This window comes from Trachypithecus francoisi, unplaced genomic scaffold, assembly GCF_009764315.1.
Source record: "Trachypithecus francoisi isolate TF-2019V2 unplaced genomic scaffold, Tfra_2.0 Lachesis_group13, whole genome shotgun sequence".
NCBI lineage: Eukaryota > Metazoa > Chordata > Mammalia > Primates > Cercopithecidae > Trachypithecus > Trachypithecus francoisi.
In genome coordinates, this window is record NW_022681458.1 from 93993496 (window position 1) to 94000858 (window position 7363).

At 49.2% G+C, this 7363-nt stretch overlaps 1 protein-coding gene across 6 annotated transcripts in view; it reads right to left on the reverse strand.

The window, feature by feature from the left end:
- The window catches only part of LYPD6B (LY6/PLAUR domain containing 6B), a 211450-nt gene extending 207898 nt beyond the window's left edge, over positions 1 to 3552 (reverse strand). For 2 of the 6 annotated variants that reach the window (XM_033231553.1, XM_033231552.1), the window contains exon 1: positions 3218 to 3464. The gene's annotated coding sequence lies outside the window, so the exon portion shown is untranslated. Of the gene's footprint in view, positions 1 to 3217 lie in introns of all 6 variants that reach the window. The other 4 variants (XM_033231558.1, XM_033231554.1, XM_033231555.1 and 1 more) reach the window with 4 other exon arrangements.
- Positions 3553 to 7363: the final 3811 nt, after the last annotated feature.

Genomic DNA, 7363 nt, shown 5'->3' on the forward strand with positions numbered 1-7363 from the left:
TCTGCTTTGGATGTTGTCATATGAAGGCATGATGGAGCTCTAGTCACCCTGGAAAACCAAGATAATTTTCTAGAAGCCACCCAAGAGCTGTGGCCACTTTGAACGACCTACCTTCAGATGTTCTAAGCAAGACAGTAGAGTAACCTAAATAATGTTACAACAAAAAGTGTCCCTCCAGAATCCTACCACATGGCCTAGAAAATCTCTCAACTTTTTCTCCTAGACCTGTCCTTCTCATCTTCAATTCAAAGCTCAGCTACAGTTTCTTCGGGGAGTCTTCACTATGTCCCCAGATAGATGAGTCCTAGACGATGTTATCTACATATCTATCTTTCCAACTAGACTGTGAGCTTCTCAAAAGCAAGCATTTTCACCCTTGGCAGAGGCCCTGGCATATGTTGAGCATTTATTAAATGTCGAATGAATGAATAAACAAAAAACAATGAATGAAAGGATGGACACACAGAATGCCTTCCATGCATTAGATAAAGACTTGACTGACGGAATATGGCCCCCAGGGTGTCTACATTCTACTGCAGACTACCTTTAGATGCTGGTGAGCAAAGACAGAGATAGTACAATGAGCATGTCCTATTTTGACAGACTTCTCATTGGGAATTGCGCCCCCTACCGACATCCCTTGCAGCTGAGGTGGGCCAGTCTATCAATCACAGTGGGTCATGTGCCCATTCCTGTTGTGGAAACCTCTTCCTGTCTGCTGAGATGGCTTGGCTCTGCTTTGGTCCAGTATGTCAATAAGATTGTTAAAAGGGGCCGTGCAGTGGCTCATGCCTGTAATCCCAGCACTTTGGGAGGCCAACACGGGCAGATCACTTGAGGTCAGGAGTTCGAGACCAGTGTGGCCAACATGGTGAAACCCCATCTCTACTAAAAATACAAAAATTAGCCCAGCGTGGTGGCCCACGCCTGTAATTTCAGTTACTTGGGAGGCTGAAGCAGGATAATCGCTTGGACCTGAGAGGTAGAGGTTGCATGCAGTGAGCAGAGATCATGCCACTGCACTCCAGCCTGGGTGACAAAGTGAGACTCCGTCTCAAAAGAAAAAAAGAGAGAGACTGCTATATGGATAGAGAAGATGGGATTCTCTCTCTCCCTCTCTGTCTCTGTCTCTCTCTCTGAAGGAGCACATAAGCCTGAAGGTGCAAGTCCTATTTATCGTCCATGCTAAGAACCAGTCAACACAGAGAGAAAAACAGCTAAGATATACACAAGAGAGAACTAGCCCTGGAACCTTATATGAGCCTCTGGAACTAGCTATAGCTTTAAGCCAAAATCCTCGACCTTTTCATTTATGTGACCCCATCAATTTCTACATAGTATAAGGCAATTTTCTTTTTTTTTTTTTTTTTTATTATACTTTAAGTTCTAGGGTACATGTGCATGACGTTTATATCATGTATAACTCCCAATGCAATCCCTCCCTCCTCCCCCCCCCCTGATAGGCCCCACTGTGTGATGTTCCCTTCCCGAGTCCAAGTGATTCATGTCACTTCCCACCTATGAGTGAGAACATGCGGTGTTTGGTTTTCTTCTTGTGATAGTTTGCTAAGAATGATGGTTTCAGCTGCATCCATGTCCCTACAAAGGATGCAAACTCATCCTTTTTGAGGCTGCATAGTATTCCATGGTGTATATGTGCCACATTTTCTTAATCCAGTCTGTCACAGATGACATTTGGGTTGATTCCAAGTCTTTGCTATTGTGAATAGTGCCACAATAAACATACGTGTGCATGTGTCTTTGTAGTAGAGTAATTTATAATCCTTTGGGTATATACCCAGTAGTGGGATGGCTGGGTCATATGGTACATCTAGTTCTAGATCCTTGAGGAATCGCCATACTGTTTTCCATAATGGTGAACTAGTTTACAATCCCACCAACAGTGTAAAAGTGTTCCTATTCTCCACATCCTCTCAACACCTGTTGTTTCCTGACTTCTTAATGATTGCCATTCTAACTGGTGTGAGATGGTATCTCATTGTAGTTTTGATTTGCATTTCTTGATGGCGAGTGATGACGAGCATTTTTTCATGTGTCTGTTGGCTGTATGGATGTCTTCTTTTGAGAAATGTCTGTTCATATCGTATAAGGCAATTTTCAAGTGACCAAAACCCAACCCAAAGAAAACAATTCTGACAAATACGACAGGTAATGATGAGGGCAGTCTGACAACACCCCCTCCATCTGCAGGGCCTGTGCACTGGCAGCCCTAATCTTGACCTCTGGGGATGGTATCAGCAAGTAAGGCATCCTGGAGGAAGCCTCACCATGAACAAGCCAGGGTGGGAAAGAATGCCCCCACCCACAACACACACATCACCACATCAACACAAAGGGGGAAAAATCAAGCAGTATGCTATGTACTCCATGAACATCATATAACCTAAGGCTGTTGTAATGATTATAATATTAATAATACCTATTTTACTTTAAGGGAATTGAGGCTCAGAGCAGTTAAGTAACTTGCTCAAGGTCATATAGCTAGTTACTGGAATTTAAATAGCATTCTAGACTTTTCCCACTTTCCCACTCCTGATCCCCTGGCTTTGGGAGGTGGACAGTACCCCTCCACCCACCAGCTCCCCGCAAACGCCGCAGGGCATACAGACCTGAAGCCTGACAACACAAGCCCCCTGGAGTCAGAGCAGCCTCCAGACCCAGCTTTTGAGAAGCCCCAGGTAACTAACCAATGTGTAAGGTCGGTTATTCAACAACAAAAGTAAAGAGCCGGGGCAGGGGAAGCTGCTGCACCCGCGCTGGCCCCGAGTGAAGCGCCCAGAGGAAAACACTGGAGCTCGCTCGCTCGCTCTTGGCCGCACGATCGGCCTTGAACCCCAGCCCCAGCTCCGCGCTCTCTCCAGCAGTTTGGCCCCCAGTCCCTCCTCTCCCCTCGGCTCTGCCGAAGTCACTGGCTCCACAAGGCTCTGGACGATTACAGACCCACACCGCTCCAGCCTTGCCCCGGCCCCCTGCTCCCGCCCCGTCCAGATGCTGGCAGCTGCTCGCCCCGAGGCAGCGACGAGACCCCGACGCCGCCACTGCGCCGCGGCCCCGCGAGCTCCTGGCTGCCCCTGCGCGCCCGGCAGGGGCGCAGCGCATCTCCCGCCGCAGTCGCGCGGCCCCGCACTCGCTCCGGCGCGGGGTGAGCCGTCCGGAACCCACCACCGCCCCCGCCTGCTGCGCTGGCCCCGCTCACCTCGCCGCCCGACCCCGCCGGGCCTCTCGGCGACCTCGCCCGGCTCTCGTTACCGGCTCCCAGCGCGCCCGCCTGGGGCCGGCGTTGGCTGCGGCCGCGCGGGGCGGGGCGCGGCTCCTCCCCGCCCTGAGCCACCTGGGGCGCGGGAGGGGGCCGGGCCGGGACAGGTGAGCCCCGCCCGCGAGGGAGCAGTCCCGGGCCCGGCTCCGCGGGGAAACCGCAGGGCTCTGCCACGAGGTTGGAGGGAGGCCCGGACGGGCGGCTGTGTGGTAGTGGCCAGCGCTTGGGAGGCGGCGAGGAGCCTGTTCCCACCCAGCCAGCCCAGCTCAGGAAGTGAAAGAAACACGGGATTCGGACCCCACCCAGCTTAAAGAGGGAGGGTCCAACCCCTTTCTTCCTAGAATGTAGAAACGAAGATTGCAGACCCTCAGGAGTGAAAATGATTGGGCCAAGGGTGCAGGTGAGTTAGTTCAGGATTGGAAGAACTCTGAAAGACCTTTTTTGACCATTCCATCCAACCCCGTCCCCACCTTGCCCACCCCTCAAGTGGCAAGGCCTAATCTTGGCTTCCGTGATGGTGTCAGCCAAGTAAGGCATCCTGGAGGAAGCCTAACCATGAACAAGTCAGGGTGGGACTTTAAATAATGACATTAGTATTTAATGTCCCCCCTTTAAATAATGACATTAAGCTATAAATAAGATAATTTCATATAGTGACGTCCTCCCCACCCCTGGACGGGAAGTCCTAGGAGGGGCAGGAACCTTACCTGTCCACTACTGAATTATCGGAGCTTTGAAAACTCAGGGCACTTAATACCTGATGAGCAGACTAGGTGGCGCCCAGTCTTTTGCGTCCAGCCTTAGGCTGGTCCCCTCGGCCCAGAGCTGCTCCAGCGTCATTCCAAGCTTACTAGGGAGAATCCAGAAGCAGGCTGTCAGCTTCCAGGCCACCTGTCCTCTCTCTACTGCTTACTGCCCACCCACTGCCAGCCAGGCAGCTGGGTTGTGGGAGGTCTACACTCCCAGGGCACCTTATAGTGGTCAAGCAAATCTTTAACTTCTGAAGATGCCACAGACAGGAGAACTCTGAAATAACACTGTCCAGCCAGGCTTGCACTGTGGAAACACAGCTCAAAGTATGGGCCACTGACTCAAGATCCCACGGCTGGTAGCAGAGCTGATCCTGGGCCTGCATTTCTAAAGACAGTGGGCTGCTCTGGGGCCTTTCAGGGGCTGCTGGTTATGCCTGCAGTGGGGAAACCTGGGTACAGAACTTCTGCAGAAGTGGTGTCTGGGTTTGGTCCTCTGCTGAGACTTCTAATCTGTCTTTCCAGACCTCTCAGGTCAAGCATCACCTGAGCCAGCTTGCATTTATTGAGGCCCTTGACAACTGCAAAAACAAAAACAATGGTATTTTTAGGCGTTCCATTTAACAAATGGCCTTCACACACACACACACACACACACACACACACTCACACACACACACACACGAGGTAATGTGTCATGCTGCTACTCACATGTTAATTTCAAGACTCGTTAAAAAAATCCATTCCATGAAAAAATTCATTTCACTCAGAAAGCACTGTACAACGTTAAAGTTATATGGAGAGCATTCCTTCTTGTGACTATTTCAGTACACTTCTGTGACTATGTATTAAACCTCCGAGGCCAAAATGGGAGGATCTCTATTAAGGTGAGGTCAGGGCCAAGAAGCCTGCTCCACCCCTCCACCGACAACAAGCCCAACACTCTTAAGGTCTAGACACCCAACCCCTTCAGTGGGTTCTGCACAGATGGGTATTTCAGATCTGGTGTTGCCTGGCTGGCTACGTCACACTGGGCAAGGCCAACCTAGAAAAGGTTATATGGGATGCCCTACCTAGGTGTGCTCTACCTGTTGCTGCTCCCTCTGTGGTGGCAGGGAGTCTGGTGTCCCAGGGTGGGGCTGTGGCGGGGCCTGCGCTTTGGGACAGCCACTTGCACCAGCAGGTAGGGCTGAGCAAAGGAGCCCCTCTGGGTCTCACTCACATGAAATGGGCCTAGACCTTTTTATGTGTTGGTTTCAGTCAGTAGAGCATGTGATCCCCTGTGATTAAGGATCCTCCTGCTGTGCGTGTGATCTTGGCTGGGCCAGTCTGCCAAGTGATGCCACCCAGACAGGCCTGAGAATCATCAGGAGGGTACAGGTTCTGTCCCAGTGCTTGCTTGCATGTGATCTCTCCCTCCCCACCCCACTCTCTCTCCTGGGCTTGCTGAGCAACCTTGGGCGTGTTCCTCAATTGTATATTTCTCCTACTTGGAAAATGTGCAGCCATGAAATCAGACAAGATCTCTGCTTGAAGTTTTTTGCTTAAAAGGGGTATCTGAAGTGAAATAATCCATGTAAAGTGCTTGAGCACAGCGCCAGCACAAAGCACCTGCTCAGTGAACAGTAGCTCTGCCTAGCAGTGCAAAGAGAGCCAGCCCACATCTGATCAACATTAAAATGCTGGAAATAGAGACAAAACCATTGATAGACTTCGTAAGACTCTAGAATGAATTAACTAATCCTTGCAAATAACTATTTATTGCTATTCTCTACTAGTCTCTAGGAGAATGATATTTGAACTAGAAAATCTTCAGTTTCTGCTCTATCTCTAGTTCTCTGATAGTATAATGAAATATAAATTATCCAAAGAAACAACAATCCAAAAAACTTCTGAGTCTTAGGATACATTTACCTTCCTAATTTTTCCTGTTTCTACTTAGGACTCAACATGTACATTAATAATGTATATCTAGCCAGGCATGGTGACAGGCATCTGTAATCCCAGCTACTCGGGAGGCTGAGGCAGGAGAATCGCTTGAACCCAGGAGACGGAAGTTGCTGTGAGCCGAGATTGTGCCATTGCACTCCAGCCTGGACAATAACAGTGAAATTCCGTCTCAAAACAAACAAACAAAAAAACAAAAAAACTGTATATCATTTTCTGAGGACTTTTTTCAATGAGACAATGTGTGTAGCATTCCTGGCACATAGTAGCTGCTAGGTTAATTATGACTACTATAAGGAAGTATAGGGAACTGGCCAGAAATATTAGGAGCAGAAAGTGTCATGAATTCAAGTAGGCAAAACTGATAACCACTTTATCAGGTAGCCCAGATTTTAAGTTCACACTGGCTCTGGAATCAGACTGAGTTCAAATTCAGCCACAACTTACAATGCATGCTAATCTCACTATGCCTCAGTGTCCTCATCTATACAATGAGATAATAATACTAGAATTTCATAGAAAAGCTGAGAGACGGAAATAGCATAATAACTGCCCTTTAGTGAGCAGCTGCTTCATGCCTGGCTCAAGTGAATGCTTACATTCTCTTTCAAGGGTTAACCTTAGAGTAGGAATTCTTAATCAAGAGCCACAGACCCTGCACCTGAATTTGATATTCTGTGTCTGTATACATTTTTACTAAACAGAGCATCCACAGCTGTCGTTAGACTTGCAAAGCCATTTGGGTCTCAGGAATAGTTAGGAGTCACTGCTTTCCAGACATAGCCGGGACAGGAGTTTGGGAGTTGGAAGATCTATTAGAGACTGCTCAGACCACCATTTCCAAATATCCTTGAAGGGGAGGATCACTTGGATGTCTGCTCATGACAGAGTTCACTCCTAAACATTCTCATTCGGGAGAGCAGAGCAGCTTTTGAATGAGCGCTCCGGGGGCTACTCACTACTGGCAAGCTTGGGAAACTGATCCCACCCAACCTTCTCATTTCACAGGTCAGGAAACAGGCCCAGAGATGAGGACAGCTCGAAACAGTTCCCACCCCACGTCAGTCAAGGGCCTCCCTCACCTGTGAGTCAAGTCTTCACCCCACCTGAACAAAGGAGGGGAAATGTCGCTCCTTCCCACAACCCCAGTTCACACAAGGAGCACTCCAAAAACAAAATCGGGCTTCTCGTAGGAGGATAATAAGAAGTACAGCTGGCCAGGCACAGTGGCTCACACCTGTAACCCCAGCACTTTGGGAGGCTGAGACAGGCAGATCACTTGAGGTCAGTGGTTTAACACCAGCCTGGGCAACATGGCAAAACCCCATCTCTACTAAAAATACAAAAATTAGCAGGGCATGGTGGCAAGTGCCTGTAATCCCAGCTACTC